General features: G+C 41.2%; 1 protein-coding gene and 2 long non-coding RNA genes across 3 annotated transcripts in view; 2 read left to right on the top strand and 1 right to left on the bottom strand.

Annotated features, from left to right (window-relative positions):
- Window positions 1-22,565, top strand: part of dner (delta/notch-like EGF repeat containing) — a 61,213-nt gene that overhangs the window by 12,057 nt on the left and 26,591 nt on the right. The gene's annotated exons all lie outside the window — the stretch shown is intronic.
- LOC121609582 lies at window positions 14,106-18,339 on the top strand. The gene is made up of 4 exons (XR_006007000.1): window positions 14,106-14,202; window positions 14,350-14,391; window positions 17,773-17,835; window positions 18,212-18,339. It is a non-coding gene; the product is annotated as an uncharacterized LOC121609582 (long non-coding RNA).
- On the bottom strand, window positions 20,773-22,553 carry LOC121609583. The gene is made up of 3 exons (XR_006007001.1): window positions 22,467-22,553; window positions 22,157-22,287; window positions 20,773-20,951 (listed from the first exon to the last, which is right to left on the bottom strand). It is a non-coding gene; the product is annotated as an uncharacterized LOC121609583 (long non-coding RNA).

The following is a 22,565-nucleotide window of genomic DNA, read 5'->3' as shown; positions in this document are numbered from 1 at the left end:
TGGTGGAGTGTGGTATCATATACGAAGTTGTGCACAAATGCCAGTATCCTCACTCCGGGTGGAGGTGTGTTTGCTGCTGTTTGAAGGGGCTCGAGCGAGGGGAGGAAACATGATATGAAAGCTGTGAAGAAAGACCAATAGTGTCTTAGTATAACAGACTGGGTGACATGTTGAGCATTGAGGTTATGTTCCGCTTGTCACTGCTGAGATTTCCAGGGTGTCAGTAAACATGTTGTCAGTCAGTCCACTCACCTGTGACGGTGATTTGTGTGAGATAGCTGCAGGCCCGTGATTGGCAGAGGGACCAGGTCTTGTTTTGCTGCTTATGTGGGAGTTGAGGCGAGGGGTTAATTTAGCGCTAACGGTTACAGTCAGCTGTTTTTGTTGTTTTGTCTATGGCTTATATTAACCTGTGCGCTGTTCCCTAATAAATTGTCAGTGAAGCCAACTGACATCTGCTGGTTGTCTTCCTGAGGGATGCTGCAGGACTGTGGCTCGGCGTGTACTTACAGGAAATGATGCGGACGAATATGTGCTGCCACAGAGATCAATCGTAGGAGCCGCTGCCCATCAACAGAAAGCCACTGTTACAGACTAGAAATGAGGAATTTAAATATAAAATATACTTTTTTCATTCCTTTATACATTCAAAAATACTCATCTGACAGTCGACACTCTGCACACACAGTCTGCCCTGCACTCCCTATTCCCCACCCACATGTCCCCAGACACACCTGGCGGAGATCCTCACTCTACGGAGTGCACTCCTCTAGTTTTTACTTTAACACAACAACTGTTTTGAATTAATAAGTGCAGCTATGCATAAAAGCACAGCCGATCACATAGCATTAAGACATTAACATTTTCATTTGTGTCACTTAAATTGAGCCATTTTGCCGGTGTAAATATGCCAGTTTGGTTTTGTTTGCAGGGTGTCACCAGCCTCAGATCCTGCTCGCTAACTTCACCAAAATCACCAAACATCACACAAAGTCAAATATTTTAATTCAGTTAGCTCACGCATATTTCCTCATTGTAAGCTAAAGCATATTGACTTAAAACGAAAGAAAAGTTAGCACGAGCAGCTAAAAGTCTTTGTTAAGGACTGTTAGCGAGCCAAAATGTTTTGTTTTTCATATTGCGTGTCCAGTACAGCAGAAGAATAGTTTAAATACAGAAATATTTCACTCTGCACAAAAGGGCCCAATATTTCAAGCTGTGTCGTCGGTTCTAGTTGTGACTGCTAACACTGCTGTGGTCTCACCGCTGACACAGGGCTGATGTTAAAGTCACAGCTGATCAAGAATGACTGCAGTGTTGTGAAGTGTCCTCACTAGAGAAATTATCTATCAGGCAGACAGACTCGCTGTCGCTGTAATGTGAGAGAGCTGCATAGGGAAGACGTAATACCAAACAAAAACACCGTCTATCTGTCAGCGCATCTGCTACAAGAGCAGCTTCTGATGAATTCACAGAGAGCCTTAGAGCTCCTGATCCATTTTAGTCTCTGTCTGATAGAATATGAAGACAGACAACCGTGTCCCAGCCCTCGAGAAGAGACGCCTGAGTCCCCTGCAGCCCCGGCTCTTCTTAGATAGGTATAAATAGAGCCTCGCAGCACCTCCTCTCTTAAATCGTTCTCCTCTCACTTAGTATGCTCCTTACTCCTCCTCCCACTCTTCTTAGTTTCGTTTTCCAGCATCAATCCGCCTCTGCCTCGTCGTCTATTTTGGCATTTGGCAGAGTTGAGAGGTAATTGTCATGGAAGGTTATTTAATGTCATTTGTTTGATGGGGCCCTTGTGGAGCAAAGTAAGTGTCCTCCTGCTGTTTGCTGGCTTTTGAGTGACAGGCCTCATGCAAAAACAATGAAGTGCCAATAAAAAGGGGAGAGCTGCAGAGACAGAGTGCAGTGATGTAATCTATATTATTTGGATGCAAAGTTATGAGCATGAAGGGCAGTTTCACCTCATTAACATGTTTTCTTTTCCTCTAGCTTTCAACTGCACTTCCATTTACATCTATTTATGCATCAAGGCGAGATTGAAATTTATCAAGGTGCTCGGCCATGTTTGTGTAGGCTTCATAGATCCACGTTTTGAAAGAGGAGTTGCTCTTTGAAGCCACTGGGCCAGGAAGTGATGAGCGAGTTTGCGAGAGAGGGAGGGATGGCAGACGCTTTGATGTGCAGAAATAGATAACATTAAAGGCTCACAGACAAAAACACACTTTCTGGCCACAGCACAGGCGTTGTCCTGCGTTACTGGATGGTACGACTACTTGGATGAACGTGAAGCAGATGGTTGCAGAGCGCGGTGTCTTTATCCCAGAATGATTTGGGATATGATTTTGGAAAATGTAGGCCTACAGTGCATAAGAGGACAACACGATTCTGGGAGCCAATGATTTTTTTAGAACAATTATTCATCCTTTTTTTTTTTGGAATGAACCCCTGCCTGCTCTCACATTTAATAGATGATAGTAAACAAGTATTGTGTCTTTGCATGTTTTCTGTCTCTCTTGTTGTTGGAGAGGTGGCAACTCATCAATAAGCGTGCCTATTAAGATTCACCACATGACCAGGTCTGATAAAGAAGAAGGGATGTTGTTTCTTCCTCTTGATGCCTTTGAGGTCTAGTTTAAATACCCGTGAGCAAGGCTGGTTAGTGGTATCAGCTGGTAGCTCTTAGGACTAAATGAATGAGCGTAATCCATCTTTCTCTCGCTACACTCCATCAGCCTTTGCTGTGAATAATAATGTGTTTTTATGAGGCTGGATGAAGGGCTGCACAGACTTTATGGGAGTTGTTGGTCATCTTAACTTTTCACTAACGTTGTACAGCGAGTGCGAATGTTGGATTTAGATCGTTGCCAGACACGTGACTCCAAATGGACGTTAATGTCGCTCTCTATCTGCTGGATGTGGCGGGAGGCAATTGCACAACATGTTTGCGATATCAACTCTAAAGGAGAAGGTTTATGCCGGTTTAAAGCTGTATCAATTGATTTTTTTGGCCACTTGAGGGCAGTGGAACAAGCAAGTTGTCACTTATGCCAAAAAAATGACGTGTGCTTACGTAAGCTTGAACCAATTTCAATCAATAACATCATGACATCCACTCATCATTCTAATAGCACAGAGTAAAGATTAATTAGCCAGCGTGCTAGCAACAGCATGGCACATCAGTGTGATTTGTTCTGTGGGACGGAGGAGGGGTACATCTGCCTGCTCCGGTAATGGCAGTGAGGAAGATGATTGAAGGATGATGGCTGTTTCAGCAGACGGCGGACAGACACAGAGCAATATTAGCATTCATTTGGAGTCAAGTTGTGGAATAGTGGGCCGGAAAACCAAAATAATGAGCTAAAAGACGATGATTCTCTGTGGGTTTGACACTTTCAGCGACCTCCTTCACATACAAGCAGTCATTAAATCCATTGTTGAGATGAGAAATTCAGACTAGTGCAGCCTTAACGTCTGGATGCATCCTCTCATATCAGTTGTTCATGTGTCTGCGATATCACCACCTCTTCCTGCTGAGACTTGTCAATCACCCCGCAGATATCAGGACTGACAGCTGACACTCTTCATTCCATTGTTGCTTCAAACCCAGAACGGCTTGCAAGATAAAACGCTGATCAAATGCATGTTTTAAAGAAGTTGTTGAAGCCCGCAGCCTCTTGGAACTGCATACAAGTGAAGATAGCTGAGCGAAGACTGACTTTTCTTTGTTATTTAAGAGAAGAAAGCACACAGTTTGCTGAAGCAGAGCTGGATATGCGCTGGAACCGCTGCTGTTGCTCCTGCTGCTGCGCTGAAGAAACTGGGCCAGAATATCTGAGCACTTGTTCCACTGTGCACGAACCACCAGAAAACATCTGGGCATGTGGGTCATTTCTCTTTTCAATCACCATTTTTGATTTTACAATATTACAATCATACAAATCATACAAAACTTCTCAGTTTCTATGTCTATTCCCAATTCCCCAGTGGAGCTCATTAAAGCTTCTACAGATCTTTTTTGACTGCTTGTAAAAATCTTTTTATCACAAGATTTATTTATGAATCTACTTTGGTTGTGTCTTGAAGTAGTTTGCATTTAAAAAAAAAAAAATCTGAACAGGCTCGTTTGCACCTCAGCCGTCACATCACTCGACAGCTGTCAGTCTCTTCTCAGCTGATGCTTTGATTCATGTCTGTCTGCTTTTCACCAAACAGCCAAAGGCCTGGGGACTGGTTTTTCTTACACTGTCGTGGTTCTTAAACTAAGCCACAGTTACTAAAATGGGTCACAGCTCAGTTTCTGTTGGTTTTCCGAAGGACAAGGGCATTAATGTATTTTAAAGAGCCCTAATACAACAACACAATTTTACAGTTTCACTTTCAGGCTTAAAATTTGTCCAGCAAAACTATCTGAGTGACTGTGAGAGAAAAAGGCTGAAAGTGTTCTGTTACAATCTGTTCTGTTATCCTGTGCTCACTCTCTCTCTCTCTCCCTCTGCCCACAGGTGCATGAGCAGGGGCGGGGTCGGTCTTCCTCAGGAGCGCAGCTGACTACCACACCTGACAGTAATCAGCCCAATCAGCGCTGGCTACTTAAGACCAGTCCAAGCACTCCTCCGGTGCCAGATTATTCCTGCACATAGCACGTATTGTCTCGCTCCTGAGGAAGATTCTAGCCACATACCTGCTTTTGCGTTTCCAAGTATTTCCCTGAGTTAATTATTCCTAGTATTTTTCTGTCTTGATGTTTTGTTGTTACTTTGCTTAGTATTTTATTCCCCTTCGGGTGTTTTGTGTTTTTGTAGCTCTTTTAGTTGATACTCGTCGTACTCTTTTTCCCGTTTTTGGCGTCTTTAGTTGTACTTTGTTTCTGAATAAATCTTGTTACTTTTCCACTCTGCATCTGGGTCCTAGTCCTCATTGCCTGAGCCGTAACAGAAGGCACCCTGCGCATTTTAAATTAAAAATGGAAGGTAAAGGTGACAAAGAAATGGTGCTAGAATTTTTTTTTTTTAGCACGAGTCCATCCTACCAATCACCTGCCCGTCCATTCGTGACCGTGACAGAAATGAGAAAGCGTCTCCGGCTGAGCATCTAAAACGGCGTCTTTAAGTTGTGTGTGCGCTGACAGTAGACGTGATGAAGCTGGATCATGAGGGGTTTCATGCTGGGTGGTTTCCTGACTGACGGGTGTAATAAATCATAACAACAATAATGTCTGCCTGGGATGCTGACAGGATATTGCTTAAATGCTAAAGCAGAAGCTCAAAACACTGCATTAGCCTGTCTTTGAATATTACTGAGCTGATACAGTCGACAGCGTGAGACAAAGCTGGGACAGGTGAATTCCCTTTTATTTAAAAAAAAAATGTATCCTGGCTTTCAGTTATTTCTACAGAAGCCAAAAAGTGTCAACCATCTACCTTCTTCATCCACTTTTCCTGTTCAGAGGGGCGTACAGGAGCCCATCGCAGCAAGAATACATCCATGACAGGCTGACAGTCCATCACAGCAGAGCTAATACAGACTGACAAACTTATTTAACAGTCACATTCACACCTACAGGATACGTAGAGTCTCCAGTTCGGCTGAGTTGGGATTGTAGGAAGAAACTTTGCCTGCTGTTTGGTGCTAAGCTACTTTGTATTTGCTGGTATTTCTGATTACCAGCAAAGGCTGTAATGGAAAATATGCTTTATGCCTATTGAGGACTTTTTTTTTTCTTGGTGCATGGTCTGTAAATCCAGTTCTTGTCCCATTTCAGAGTTTGTCTTTTGTCCATTTGTATGGGATACTGGGACTTCTAATGTTTATGTCTATTTATCGCAGCTTGGATTGAACAAACCTTACTAGCAGCCATCTTGGAGATGACGTGGTGGTAAAATGTGGTGGTAAAATCTATTTTTAGGCTTTTCATGTGTGCGTTATATTTCCATTTTAAGAGACTGTGCTTGTTTCAAGACACTAAATGTCAAACATCCTCTAGAGTGAAATGAGGCCTTGTCATACAGGTAGACAACAATACCATTCTGACAATTTAACTACTAATGCTATAGTATAGTAGACAAACCATGCTGAATAAATCTATATATAATATTTTTAGCCATGGTGTTATTCACGGGGTTTGAAATTAAAACCAGCCCGATCCTAAAGTACTGTATTCACAGTAGCAGTGACTCATCAACTCTTTCAGTTTTATTCGACGCTTGTGCAGTTACTCAGCTCGTTTCCCATCAGTCTATTGTATTATGAAGAGGAGCAGAGATTAGACTCGCTTGCAGAAACGTTTATCCTCTTGCTTCCATGGCCTGCGAACAAAGCCGTCGCTTTCTCGCTGAGGATAGAAATGTTTGACACAGTCTTGCATCATTATGTGAGAATTACACAAAACTGAGCGTATTCCTTTGACAAGCTTGTAGTCACTTTACAGTAGGAGAGATTTTGTCTACAGGAGCAAATCCATATAAAGCAGTTCCATAATGTTACTGTTCTCCCTCTCCTGTATGCATTTGGAGGTATTCCTTGTTCACAGAGCTCTGTATGTCTCGTAATTTGTTCGAGGTAAACAGAAGTACAGCTTCCGTCTTGGGTGCAGGCTGTTTGGTATCCAGAAATATATTCACTCGAAAGCTCTTGTGTCTTCATCTGCTGCCGCCTGAACCACGTCTCTGCTGCGCTGATTCCTTTCTCTTCGGTTTATTTGCCTTGTTTTATGCTTCATTCGGCCCACTTCTTCCTGCTCGGCTGCGTTTCAATCCCTGAGTGGCTCTGCTTATAAAGCAGGGATGTACTGTGGGGAAAGTGCATCATTTTCCTGGGACTTAGTCTCTGGACACAAAGATACAAGCTCAAAAAAAGTTGTGGACTGTTCAAACACATTCCTGTTGGATATATAAAAACTCATGTTTCCACTGAAATACATTTTTCTCTTGATTAGTACAGGTAATTGTGCACCAGCGGCAACTTTCATGGTTTTCTGAGTGTATTCACTCATTTCTGGATCTTTCTTGGTTTTTCTTTCCATTATGAGATCACGTCCAGGGGCTCAGACCTCATGAGAGCGGACTGGAGAGGACACTGCGGGGGGAAAATGGCTCTGTTGAGGGATGATTTTCAAGTATTATTTTGTCACTGTCATGAATTAAATATTTTGTTTTAGCTGGATTGCAGGGGCTCATTACGCACTGCACATTCGAGATAAAAATTACTGCTGGCTATATGAAAGTTTAATTTGGTTCATCTAGCTAATTGCTGTGTGATTGATTATATAATTACAGAGTATTTGTTCCCTGGCTGTAGTTCTGGTTGTAATTCCCTAACCACCGTGGTGATGCAGTGTGTTTCACAGCTGTCAGTCTGTGGAGAATAATGTAGTCATAGCTGTGTGTGTGCTGGAAGCTGCGTGGCCGGTGTGTTGCAGGGTTGTACTTTCTCTCCAGCTTTATATTTCCTGATATTTGTTCTGCCTCTCTGAGATAACGCAATGCAGAGGTGCTCCAGTTTCTCTCTGTAGCCTTGAATTCTGCAAACAGCGGATGCCTGACGAGCACACGCTCCGTCTTAAAAAGAAGATGGATCTAGATCAGACGCATCAATATTTAACCACATCTCTCATTAGTAAAACATGAAATATGACCCTTGCAGACACGTGACGTTTCTGCTGATCGTCAGACTGCAGTGAGAGCAGCGTATCGTCACACTTTTACTGAAAAGTTATGATCCTCCTGAATGTTTTCTAGTACAGACAATCCAATTTACTAATTCAAAATGACATCAAGTGAAGCGTTCGAGTGCAAATAGGGACAGACAGAATACATTCATCCACTGCTTTTATGACCAAATGCTCCCAACTCCAATAGCATTCCCATCGGCCTCTGCTCTACTTTGAGTTTAGTGCTGATTAGCAAATATTAGCATGCCAACATGCAAAGCATAATATACCTGCTGAGCAATGATAGCACTGTCGCGCTGAGCATGTTAGCATGCAGAGGTTAGCATTTAGTTTGTAGCATTGCTGTGCCAGTACAGCATCACAGAGCTGCTGGCTGGTGGCACTTAACCATGAGACACAGCAGATATTAAATAGTCACCAACAAACTGGACCAGATCAGTATCTGTCCTGATAACTGATGAAGTGATTGAACTAAGGACTAGCTGAACTGTGAAATACACGTACAGTGGATAATGATAATTGAGAACACAGCGACAGTCGATGCATTGATTCGCAGTCTGCAAATGTTCAACTGCAAGCGTCTGCATGTAAAGTGCCGATTTGAAAGCCAGTCTCATCACACCTCGACACTTCTATGTCTTCTCATGTCGACGGTCATGATGCAGTCTTTCTGGCAGTTGACATTCGTAACCACAAACTATTCCCCATCAGACTCTGAAGTCAACTTTAAAGGAGAGAAGCCGTTTTTTACAAGAATGACATGCAATCTGCTCTTATCAGTGTCAAGAGATATGGCCATCTCCTCATATAAAGAGTGACAATGCACAGAACGCAATGCAAAAACAATGCACATTATAATAATTCTCATTTTATGCGTTTGCTCATTTTCTAGCTGCAGCTCAGATGCAAACAAAAAGAGAGGAGGAAGTGGCTGGAGATGCCATCAGGGTTCAAACTTCACCAACAGACACAGCAGATAGACTGTGGCGTCAGTGAACTACAGTGAATGTACTCGTCCAGATGTTATCGAGAACCAGGCTGCGTTCCTTCATCTCTGGAGAAACTGTTTATGAGACACATTAGTCCTCTCTGAGCTCCTGCAGAGACATTTTTCCTTATTTGTGAGCAAGTGTTTTCATGAGAGAGTGATTAAGCAAATACTATCTGCATCTATTGTCCCTCCTCAGCGGGGGGTGCTATCAGTCTGACTGAGGGAGGCAAAATGGTGATAAACAGCCCAGATGAGGAAATAAGTGGATTATAAGATGGATCGTCTCTGTGCAGCATGATGGGACTCTTTGGGCAAATATTGATACTGTGTGCAGAGAACAGATGCGGAGGGGGAGTGAAAACACACATGCGCGCGCGCACACACACACACACACTCTGTGTATAGTACTGCATGCTAATTGCTCTCACGTTACCTAGCTACTGTAGCCACGGCAACACGTCTTGATCGTTATAAAGGAACACAGAACAATTTCAGGCAAACTGCTGAGTGTCCATATCAGCTTCTCACACTGTCACACACTCACCTTTTCCTGTGTGTGTGTGTGTGTGTGTGTGTGTGTGTGTGTGTGTGTGTGTGTGTTTCGCACATGTCTGGGAGAATGCTCCTCTTCCTCTGGTATGCTACTTTGTATGTATTGCATTCAAAACAATGAATAGTTATAAATCAGAAATTTAGGTATGACGTTTTGTGCATAAGCTTTGCATTATGTTCGTTCACTAGTCTCTTTTTTTTTCTTAGGAACTGTAAGAAAATTACAGGTGAGTGGAATCACAAAAGGGGTATGCATTTTTAATTTTTGATTCTGGTCAATGCAATGTTTGGTCTGCTAGGCCACGCAATCAGTGGCTATAAAATCCAAAGAAAATACTGTTAAATCTGCAGAGGGTCTCCTCCTCCTCCAACACCAACAACTTTCCCACAGTCCCTCAGTGTGAAACTTTCTTGTTATCTTCATGTGTATGTTTCAGCTCTATTTCCGTGTGCAGTGTGAGTCATCACTGCCCTTCAAACTAATTTTGTATGTGTGATTAGCTGAACGATCGGGCCATTAGAGTGAACCCCTGCAGTATTATGGCCTACCGCTCAAATGAGTCACCCATAAACAGTAAGTGGCTGATAAACTGGTGAAATGGAGCGCTCAGTCAGCTGCTGTTATGAAACAGACGATGGCTCAAGCTCCATCAGGGTTGTAGGTTCACAGGAGCTTGTTGAACTTTGCTACTGATCTTAAGGAAAATAGATATCTCTTACTTAAATTCCTAAAAGCAGCGACTGAAACAAAGAGGAGACACAACACTGTAGCCATGTGTGAATGTTGACTTGGGGGCCCAACACTGAATGATTACTTTTTAAGTTCATATAGAGGACTTGTTTGCAAACAGTTGTTTATCACATTCAGCAGTTATGGAGAAACATGATCATTCATGAGGAGTCATGCTCGTGTCCACCTGGTGAATCTGACTCCAATGTTAATTTGGTTCCTTAGGGAAATATCTGGCTCTGTAGCTGCTCACTGCTTTGTTATGTCCACCAGCTAGCTGCTTACAGCGTCTGTCTGATGTTGGTAGTATGCTGCTGGTTTGTAGAGCACTTTCTCTGAAAGCAGCAGCCTGTTGCAGCTGAAAAAAAGTGTGAGAGTGAATTGAAACAGTATATTTGCTGGCAGCTAGACTGATAATAAGAACTGTTCAGCTGGTGGGAGCAGCAGATTAAGGTGATATTCTCTGCAGGTTCATCACCACAAGTGACCTCTTACACATTGTCACACTTTACTTGAAGGTCTCTTCCTCCACCTGTTCCCTGCTGGGGTTGGACGTGTACCCGATGCACCTTCTCTGCAGGAATTTGCTCCCATCCAGCCACCGCTGATGCTGGGTGATAAGGTCTGGTCCACAGTCAGTGTTCCAGTTTATCCCAAAGGTGTTGGATAGGGCTGAGGTCAGCATTCAGAGGAGGTCAGTCAGTCTTCCACACCAAAGGGGGGGCAACAGTCGTCTAAAACATCATTGTATGCTGTAGCATTGTAATATTCCTCCAGCTCAAACTGGGGAAAACAGACCCACACCAGAAGTATGTGTATTGTGTTGAAATGATGAAAAACATTCACAATGCAGCCTCCATCAAACCAGCAAAACACACTGTTGGTGCTGTTTTTGCATTTTTCCTGGGCTGATTCAGACAACACTCACCGGAACACCCTCATGACTCCAGCTGCTGATCGTTCTCTAGTTTTACTTGACGGCTTACACACTGCTCAGCCACAATCAGGCTTCAAACAAGACTGTTTTCCTGTGTTCTTTAAATGTTGGCAGCACATGTTTTTATACATGTAGTCCACACACTCAATTCTGATTTTTGCTTTCCAGACTTCTCTTCTTCTCTTCCCTGTAAAATCTGATAACTCCTTTGCATGGGAGGTGAATTGATGAGAGTCTGCTGAAATGAAAAATTAGGATGTTTCTACCATTTCTACCTTCTAATTTATGAATTTTGGGCATTTGAGTCTGACGAGGGTGTGAAGGTGCCTACTTATTGTGAGCTTAAAACTTATTAAAGAGCAGCGATAGTAGAACCAGCCAATACTCAAGATATGCTGCACATTCATTAAATGAAATACAATAAAACAGGATGTAAACACATAGTAACAGGATACTACATACAACAGCAGTTTGTAAAATGCAGAGCTGTTCTGCAGCTTTGTTTTCCTTCACTTTTTCTAATACTGCCTCTGCTTGACACCACCCACTGATTTCATAATATCAGTTTACCATGTACGCCTTCTGCAGGCTGCAATGTATCTCACCTCACGCTCAGGATAAAGTGATATAATGAAACTAGTGGCAGTTTTGTAACATTTATAAATCCACGTGGAGAAATCCTCTTTTTCACTCTCTCAGAGGTCAGTGGGCAGCTTCAGATCTGCTGAGCTGGATTCACTGCTTTAAACACCATGTCAGTGATTTTACAGTTTACAAATGCTTCATTTTATGGGTTATGATTTCTTAATCATTTCCTAATCTAATAAATGTTTCCTGGAAAAAAAGGTAATAAAAGCTTAATTCAAACCCACAGATATATCATCCATGAATAATTTACTGTAAATAAATAATAATGATCTCTCTGTCCACATATGTTGATTTGTATGTATTTTATCTAGAAAACGCTCCACTTGCAAAATAAAATGTTCATTCTTGAGAGTGTTTTATGCCATCAGAAGGCACTAAGGAATAGAATTTCAGCCATAGACCTTAAGATTTTCGGCACTGATAAATATCTCAGCTTGCTGCTGAGCTAAAACAAACCTGCAGTCAGACAACATGCATTTTCTCACCTTCCTCATTTGTTAAAAAAAAAAACAGCTGAGAGACACAACACAAGAAATCAGTTGGATGCATCTTCATCAGCCTGTAAAGATTTCCTGTCAAGACACCTGTAAATTCCTCAATAAAAACGTGACACCACTTCACCATCATGTCTCTGTTAATTGTCAGAGGATGTCAGGCTGTGAGGCGCGCAGACTAACAGCCTTCCGAAAAAAGCATCTTCTCTGGCACGCTCGGTATTTTAGCAGCAGCTGAACTCAACAAAAGACTTTCAGCTGCAATTACTGTATGAAACGAAGGGCATTTGACTCTAAACCACATGTAGGTGCATTCTCACCAGGCGTAGTCAGCCATTTGTGTGCGTCTAGCTTCTCTCACTTCCATTATTAATGTGTTACGGGTGTGGAGACGGAGATGTAATATAGTGGTCACATGTTCCGTTTGCTGAATTAACTTATCCATTCGCCGAGTTTCATGTTTAACTTATGATGTTCCAACTTAATGAACCCGCAGCTGAGATCCTGTTTCCTTCTGTGATTTTATGCTGTTTGTCTGTTTCAGTCCTTTCGCCTCCTTAAATCCAGTCCAATTATAACACAATGTGCGGAAATGCATATGAATGTGCTCACATGCATAAATGTGTCTCCCTACACAGCTGGTTAGTGTGTATGTAGTTGGCAACAGCTGAACATACACAAAGCAAAACCTTCCGCCCTCTCTATCTGCTGCCTCCTATCGCTCCACTAAGCCCCCTCCCACCAAACCCACAAGTTCAAATGGCAGCAGAAGGAGTCGGTTGCCCTGTGAAACCCCAGGCCTCGTAGGGCCCGCTCTCCCAACCCAGTCTCACAGAAAGTCGTGAAACTGTCACGTTAATTAATCTATTGTTTCGTGCGTGCCGACACGATTTCCTCACTTTTTTCGTGCTACCCAGAACGGATTTCAGACTAATGTATTTTAATGGGAAGTTTATTTCGTGCGTCCAAGCACGGCAATCACACGCCACGGCATACAGGAGGAGTTGGATTTTATTTAATTTCTGAGCCTTGGGAGCAACTAAATACGACATTCTCCATCATCAGGTATTGCTGTTATTTTTTTGTTTTTCTTTTAATGTCAATCCCGAATCCATTGCAGGCTTCCTCGTCATATGATCTAACGTTTTTATTCTTCTTTTCTGCTGCGGATTCAGGCATTTTTGTGATCAGGAAACTCTTTTGTTTTAATCTTTGCTTCCTGCTTTTTTAATATAGCCTACAATATACAGTAGCTCAGGTAATTAAAAATTGCGAGGGGTCAAATCTTTTACATATATATGATCTAATGCTTTTCTTCTTCTTTTTGGCCGCATGATTCAGTGATTAAAAAGTATTTTATTGTTATTTTTAATATCTGTATCCTGCTTTGTCCTAAATGCATTTATTTTTATTTTTTTACGGTTTTTAAGGTACCACTACGTTTACAATGTCATCTTATATTAGTGTAATATCTTTTTGTCTTATTGTGAAAGTATCCTAGTCCTTCCCCCCACGGCTAGCGACACCTGTTGCCGGAAGCATTCTGCCCTTCTCCTGCTGCTTGGTAAGATGTGTGGTTTTTCTCTTGCTGATGTCTTACTTTTTCATTATTCACACGGTTTAAATGTTAAAGCGATGATTAACAGCGGTCTCATTATTAAACACAAGACTATGAAAACGACCTGCTTACTTGTGAAGGGAACAATAGCAACTTTTGTCTGGCTAGTGGAAGACAGCTATGTGTATGCTAATGGTTACTGTGCATACAGTAACGCCGCATCACCAAAGAGTAACGTTATGTTATGCAATAACACGAGGCATAATGTCTCATTAGGCCTCCTTAAACACTGTGTTTTGTTTTAGAAAAAATCTTTTGTATTCATTCAAAAGATGGGAAAATCATGGTCCAATCAGTTGCAAACACTTTTTAAATCTTTCTGTATGAATAGAAAACACAGGTAAACTATAGCTAGCCTACAGTACTAAATACTTGTCTCTTTTCTCCTCGTAGTTTCTGTCAACCCATCCTATCCCCATCTGAATCATCTAAATAAACCCAAAGGCACTTTTAAGAGTCATCTATCTATCTATCTATCTATCTATCTATCTATCTATCTATCTATCAGGTGAACACTGAGAGACATGTGGAGGAGGCAAACACGGCGAAAAAGTCATGTACGTACTCATGTTTGTAGCATATTAAATTGGTATTCTCTGCTGATTATCGATTTCTCATTATCTCTGTTTAATACATTACACACAATTAAGGAGTAGTGTCATCTTTTAAAAGATATATGAGTGAACTATGATCTTTTATTGCAGTGGCGACAAGACATATGCCAGAGAGAAAGAAGCTACAAAAACGTAAGTGTAAATTATTCCTGTTTGTTATCCTTACAGTACAAACCAATCATTTAATAATTTGTCTTTGGCAGGAACTTGGATAATGGTTCACTGGTTAACTGAACTGTATTTCCTGTATTTCAAAATTGCCCAGCCCAGGATACCTGGCCTTTATTGGGGGCAGGCTTTTTATTTGAGGGAGGCTTTTATTTCTAAATCTCTCCTCATCTGTTGATGGGCTTTATCTATTATAGCCATGGTGTCTGTGCATGAGGTGAGGTGTTGGTCAGGTGTCATCTGAGGTGCCATCGATGTAGAGAGGAGGCGGGACAGTGGCAGACCTGCGGAAATTCACAACCATTGGATTTCTGAATGTTGAGGATGTGGTTGTTGTCTCCGCACCACAGTGTCACATCCTCCACTTCCAGCCTGTATGCTGTCTCGTATCCATGGGTGATGAGTCCAACCACTGCTCTGTCATCTGCGAACTTCACCACGTCTCAAGGTTGTTCTTGTGGTGAGCTCTGTAGTCGTAGGTCATCAGTGTGTACAGCAGACGGATGAGCACACAGCCCTGGGAGAGCCAATGTTCAGGATGATGGTGGAGGATCTGTTGTTAATCTTGACACTGACCTGCAGGTCAGGAAATCCAGGACCCAGTTGCACATGGTTGAGGAGGTTCCTATTGTTGCTAGTTTGGACACTAGTTTCTGCAGGATGTTTGTGTTAAATGCAGAACTGAAGTCCACAAACAGCAGCCTCACATAGGAGTCCTTATTCTCCAGGTGAGAGAGGGCCTGGTGGGTCACAGCAGAGATGGTGTCAGCTGTGGACCGTTTCCACCTGTATGCATACTGATGAGAGTCCTCAGCCACATCAGTGGTCTGCCTCAGTTGCTTCATCACCAGCCGCTTGAAGCATTTCATGGTGACAGGGGTGAGTGCAACGGGGCAGTAATCGTTGAGGCACAATGCTGTGGAGGTCTCTGGCACAAGAATGATTATCGGTGACTTGAGGCATGATGGGAGTCTGGCAAGGGACAGTGAAATGTTGAATATGTCCATCAGGACCTCAGACACTACTAGGCTGGATTACTACATGTCTTTATTATCAGCAGGGGAAATCCTTGAAAATGCTTGAATTTTAATGTGGTATTTTTAAGGTTTGGAAGGTACTTGAATTTTGAATTAAGTGCTTGAAAGTACAATTTTTAATTTACAAATTTTAATGGCATTACTTTGATAAGAAATTGCTAACTGACTGAGCGAGTCAGAGGGAGCTTAATTGCTTTTAACTTCTGCACAAAATGAAAACGACTCCATTCAAACCTCGCTGTGTGACATATTTTGACCAGCTGATTGGCTACAGCTCCAAACCAGCTTTTATATTCCGAAACACACCTTCTTTACTGGCGTTATAAACGGAAGAGCTGGCATCATCCTGTTTATTTCTGGTAAAACTCTCTCTACTATTAAAGGCCTCTACATAATCGTTACAGTGTTGCTGTCACAAAAGATGTTTTTTGTTGTTTATAGCATAGTGAGATCCGATATAATGAGATGGAAAAAATGATCATTTTGAATCTACATGAATACAAATGTGTAATTTATGTTTTTGGTAAGGTGCTGGAAAAGCTTCAAAATGTACGTTCCAGGGGCTTGAATATGACTTTGGAAAAGGTGTGGGAACCCTGTATCAGGCTGCACCACCAAATGTACTGACTAGAACCAGAATAAGAGATCATATTTCTCCTGTATTAGCTTCTCTGCACTGGCTCCTTGTAAAATCTAGAAAATCTAGAATAGAAATGAATGTCCTTCCTTACTTATAAAGCCCCAATAGTCAGGCACCATCATATCTCAAAGAGCTCATAGTACCCTATCAACCCACGAGAACACTGTGCTCCCAGAATGCAGGCTTACTAGTGGTTCCGACAGTCTCCAAAACTAGAGTGGGAGGCAGAGCTTTCTACTACCAGGTTCTTTACCTGTGGAATCATCTCCCAGTTTCGGTCCAGGGGGCAGACACCCTCTTTACATTTAACTCATTGCCTGCCAGCGTTATTGTGACATCACTGTGCTGTGGGGCCAGCGTTCTGACACTGTTTATAGGCATATTTCAAAGCACACAACTCACACTATACTTGCGTTATAGACTGTGAACCACTCTGTGGAAAGAGCTAACTGTCATCTTTCCAATGCTGTTTTTTCAAGGCTCATTTCTACAGCAGTTCGTTTGTGAGATACAGTTGCTGGAAGACAGCCAAGTCTGTCCAAAAATACTACTCGTTTCCTAGAACACAAGATAAATGCAATTTTATAAACGGTGCATTTCTACAGATTATACTCAACTCTAATGTCATTTCAACTGCATGAAAATCGTATTGAAAGACATAAATAACTAACTTCCCAGTGTGCCTAGGTTTTAACCAATAGATGCATTGGTTTAGCTCAGGCATGTCAAACTGATTCCATAAAGGGCCGTGTGGCTGCAGATTTTCGTTCCAACTAAGGAGGAGCACACCAGGCTGGAATCAATTAATCAGCTGATCTCAGTCTTCAGCTGATAACAAAGTGATCCCTTGATTTTGATTGGTTGGCCTGGTGTGCTCATCCTTGGTTGGAAAGAAAACCTGCAGCCACACGGCCCTTTGTGGAATCAGTTTGACATGCCTGGTTTAGCTCAAGGTTTACTGTCCTGTCCTGGCCTGGATATGCATATCGCAGGAGGGCACCATCAGTCCTCACAATGACAACATGATAACCAAAGCTGCTGCTGATGTAGCTGACGCGGCTGAGTTGGCCACTTTGCATCTTGATCTCATCAAATATTTGAAACCAGAACATGGCTAGATCAAAAGTTTTATACAAATATCTTGGTTTGATTCAGAATCAGAATCAAAATAACTTTATTAGTCCCCGAGGGGAATAATAACTTTCAGTTACATCTCGTTTAAGAAACATAAAAAAGACAATGACACACAACGGGGGGGACAGGAGCAGGAGGGTCGCCACACTAGCAGCGCCCCGTTTACTTAGATGAGAAAGAGAAGAACAAGAGGGAGGTAGAGGGAAAACAAGAGGGAGGTAGAGGGAACCTAGAGCTCCAGAATTATGTCACAAGGTGTATCAGAGTGTCCTTTATAGTGGTATAAAAGAAAAGCCTATTGACGCATTGGTGCGTCATTGGCAGCGAACCTCCCACGACATCTGTGACACACCCCTGCATCGTTGGCAGTCAGTGAGTTAAGAGTAGGCTTAAAACTTACCTTTTTGACAAAGCTCACAATTTTGTTGTGATTCAATGCTATGTAAATAAAATTGACCTAACCTGACTATTTTGGTATGTAAAAAGTACACGTTAATTGCCTGAATAAGTAATATTTAATTTCCAATCCTACAGTTGTCTCTGCTGTCTCTACTCCACTTCAAGACGGAGATGTGAAACACAAGACGAAGCGGGGAGGTATGTACCAAATATTTTTGAGATTGAGTTCAAATATTATATATTATTTTAAAAAGAGAATTGTTAATTCACTACCCTCTCTGCCCCATAGCCTAAATGTTTTATTTTCAATATGAAAGTAGTTTTGAATTTGTTTGAGAGAAATTAGAAAAAGGACTGTAATAAGAAAGTTAGGTACAACTGCCTGAATGATTGTTTGAAATTCCTGAGCATGTGTTACTAAATTTCACATCTGAAAGCTGCCCAGTAAAACCACAGTTTGATCTGCTGCGGTATAAAATAGTTGCAGTATATGCAGTTTGTTATACAAGTGAAAGTTAGTTAATATACAGAAAACCTTGTTGATATTTACCGTTTTTTTCTCCTCTCTTTTCAGTGGAAAGAAGTGGGCCAAGTCCTGGCAGCCAAAAGACTCAATAATACATTTGTAAATATGTATATACTGTAGTTAAGTTTCCCCTCCAATCCTGAGGTTTCACAGACTACTGATGGTTAATGGTTAATGTAATGTAGATTGATATACCAGATTAACAGATATGTGTATATAATGTTTTATTTTGTTCTCCTGTTTCATTCTAATTTTAATTATCTGTATACATGTTCTGTGTGTGAGGAGTATGGAAGGGGCGACATCTCTTTGATTCATTTTTGCAGACCTGTGTTGTAAAATGACAATTAAATTACCTTTATTCCCTGAATCCTTGATTCCTTTATTTTGCTAATCAGAGAGTACAGATGACAGCAGAGGACAAGATGACTCCTGCCTCTTATTAAAAACATGACCATCTTACAGAACCACTGCAGCATCCTCTGAAAACAAAACTGTGATGGAACTATGATGTGCTGTTTCAATAATAATTACAATCTTGTCTCAGGTATGTTATTAATACATATATACAAAATATATAGCCCTTTCAGGTAAAGCATAGCTCCAGAAACTGGGCTTTTTAGACTTTAATACAACAGTAACTGTATTTTGAAATATGTTTTCATCAATTGACTTTACTACTTTTCTACTTTAGTACTGACGTAGCCTATGCTCCCCATGCATTGAGACCGAAGCTGCGTTCAAAAACAGCGCTATGTCATGTTCACCAACAAATAGCTACTGCCAGCTAACTGCAACTACTAACGTTTATTAATAATATGTATGTTTGGAAGCCACATTATATGTAAACAGATTATAAACCATATTGATATTTTAAAACAACAATAGGAATTACGGAAGCCCGGAAGTTCCGTTTGGAAACGTTGCTAAATCCGTTGTGTCATTGAACGCGCACTTTTCAGTCAGTGAAAGAAAGGTGCAAGGATCGCGTCTAAAATAGCAGTCATTGATAAATATGTTTATGTTTTTCAACACATTTTGTTTCCTGACATAAATTCATATGTTTAAGAAAAACTTTTTCTGATGAAAACCGAGCGGGTAGTTGTTTTCTAAACCCTAATTTCACAACGCTAACCCTAGACCGGAAGAATGCCACAAGAACTACAATTGGCTTGGAGTTCAAGTACACAGTAGAGGGCTGCGCCATATGTTTTGTAGTTCTAAAGTGTTTTCAATATTTTATTAAATTGTGGTCAGAAATCTTGAAATCACATTACAGGTATTAGGGGGTGGGGAGCAGATCTGTTTGGTCAGATTAGATGTTTATCACTGGTAAAAGGGTGGAATCATGTTTTTTCCGGGTTTTGACCTTACTCAGTGACGCCCCCTGTTGGTTTGCCTTCGGGTATGATAGTAGAGATCAAGAGCTTTCCAAAACTGTTTACCCCACATCTCTAGCATATTTTTTGGCTTCCCTATATGCCTTCAAAAATGTCTCAGGTACAAGGTTCAAAGGTCACTCCTAAGGGGCAGGAACCAACCACAATGTTCATACTGACATATGTTACTCTGTAGGTCAAGGCCTTTACAACAATGTCTTAATTGTTGTCCTATGACAAAGTTTTATTTTCAAGTTGCTCCAAGCCAAGGCCCTTTGAGGTGTCATTTCTCATAGCACCTTTCAGCAAAGCTGGATAAAAATCAGACAAACGTATTTTAAAGGGTATTTAGTGGCCAAATGTGGTCATGATATTGATGTATACCTTATGCTCAGTCAGACTTTTCAATTTGGACCAATTAAGACCCAGTTTTCTCCCATAATCTGTAAATGTTTCTTTTGCATATTCCCCCATTGATTTAATATGGCTGTTTATAGTCTCTGTATACCCCTTTCCCCAGACTGACAGGATGGTCCTAGCTTATCAAGCTTCTAGCATATTGTATTGCCAGTACTTTTTTGTGTGCACTGTAAATTTTGCACACATATCTTAAAAAATGACCATGACATGACATTTTCTTAAAACAGTATAGGCCTGTGCCACATAACATGTTATGCATGAGGGAGGGAAATGGATTTAGTCCAGAAATTTTAGATGTTGATAGTGAAGTACTGTACAGTACTCAATAAATAGTATGACATTAAAGAACACTTCTTTTTTCAGTGTTTTATTGAAGACAGTGACCAAAAGCAGAAGTAACCAGAAGTGAAAGGCTTTCACTTTACAAGAAATCACAGGAAGTACTCTCTCCCACTACTACTCTCAAAATAAAGAGTAGATTTGCTGCTGTTATCTCCCTTTTCCTGGAAAGAAGTGGGGTTTGAGTCTGACTGCAACTAGTCATGTCAGAAAAATTGACAATTAAACTTAGTTTAGCTGACTAAGTTTCATCAGTAATGTCAACATAATATTTTAAACAACATGTTGTGATCTAGTGAACCTATTATTTAATATTGGTGTCAACACACCCCTGGATTACAGTACATGAAGATGAGACTGTATATTGATGAAACATATATACAGAATATAGATGACAGGTTGACGTTTGGTCCGAAAGATGGCTCCATGACCACTGTGTGACGTCATACGAAACTCATGGATACGGTGCATGTTGACCACATATGAAATAGAAAACGAGATAGGTTGTCTGGAATGCACCATAAGTGCAGATTTGGTAATGAGCTGGCGGAAACCAGGTGGCTTGATTGCAGCAGCAGGGCAGGTGTAGAGTGGGAGGCAGGCAGATCCAAGTCCATGTCCTTCACCACAGTCTGTCCTGCAGCATCAATCTGGAAGAACATGGAAGAACATGGTAAGAGAAGGTGAAGTCAAGAATGAACAAGCAATATAAATCATTAAGAAATACAGGAATGCTTTCTCTCTCAGATCCAGAGGAGGACCTTTTCCAGGAACTGGGAGAAATTGACTGCCTTTTTTGATGAAAATGAGTTTTTTGCCTAAATCATCTCCTGATAATGTGGCCATCTCTGGTAAAATCGCCTAAATTCTTAGTTAAAAGGATCATGCTCTTTATGCCATATAGGACAATGGCCTCTGTCAAGAGGGTGACTTTGGCCATTTTAATTTTTGCCTAAGTCAACTTTTTGATTCTTTAGGATAAAATGTCTGACTTGGGCAATTTAACATGCTTTCATGATGGCGGCTGCTTCAAGAAGCAACAGAATCTATAGTGCAGAAGAAACTCTAAACATGATTCTTGAATCAGGTTTACTATCATAAAGGCTAGGCTATAATGTTGTCTAAATGTCTAATTTTCACAAGTTATAGTTTAATTACAAAGCTAGCTACTTCTAGCTAGCTAGCTATTCCTAGCCCACTTCTTTCCGTAACACAGCCAAACATAAATGAGCACAAGGCAATAATACCCCTCAAAGTTTTAACATTAAAGAAATGTTTTTGCTTTTTGGTACAACTATTAAACTGTTCTGACACCTCCTTTAATTTAAGTTAGAGACATTTACTTTTTGAATTTGCTGTACGGAATTAAAGGACAGTTAATATACTGGATGTTGGAAATGGGTTAAGTTCAATAAAAACTCAGCAAAGAAGACCTGGAGAAGTGAGGAAAAGGACTGCCTCCTGACCAATTTGATTTATCTGACATTTGTTTTGAGTTTGCACTATCGAATGAAAGGGCAATTTAAGCCAGGTTTAAAGTTGCCTAAATTACACTAGAATGTTTTAAGATCTTGCCTTATGTTTGGCTTTTGCCTTTTTTTATAGGACAGCTGAAGACATGACAGGAAAGGGGGGAGAGAAAGGGAATGACATGCAGCAAATGGGCTGCAGGTACCAACTGAGCCAACCCTCCGCCCCGGCATTAGTCACTTTATTACTTAATGTGACATAATGTATGTGTATGTACTTACATACACATACAGTAATCCGTGTGGAAAAAGAGTTGCAGGAATAGTTTTGCAAAACAAACACTAGTATACAGTTCATACTCTAGTAAATTACTTAAGTAAATTACCTAAATTGTGATATCCTCTTCGTCGTCACTAGTGTCTGGACTGCTGAGGGCACTTTGATCCTCGTCCTCAACATGAAGATGGGCAGAAGCCTCAGGACCTAAGAGACAGCAAAGTCCTTTGTTGCCCTGTTCTAAATTTCAAAGGACACAAGACATCACATTATAGATCCACTACAAAATAAAGCTGTGTTCCCACTGCAGGAACTACTTCCTGGTTCCGGGAACTTGTTCACTGACTTCGGCTTACTTCTTTTAACCTTGAAATCTTAAAAGCCATGCTTTCAATAAATACCTTTTTGTTTTAGCTTACCATTCTCAGCCACCTTGTTCTCAAGCTCCTCTGCCTGCTTCTGCAACCATGTGCAATGTTGTGCCATCTCCAGCACCAAAATGTTCTCTTGCAGTCGCA

Source organism: Chelmon rostratus, chromosome 7 (genome assembly GCF_017976325.1).
Source record: "Chelmon rostratus isolate fCheRos1 chromosome 7, fCheRos1.pri, whole genome shotgun sequence".
In the NCBI taxonomy this organism is placed as follows: Eukaryota; Metazoa; Chordata; class Actinopteri; order Chaetodontiformes; family Chaetodontidae; genus Chelmon; species Chelmon rostratus.
This window is presented reverse-complemented; position numbering and strand designations above follow the sequence as displayed.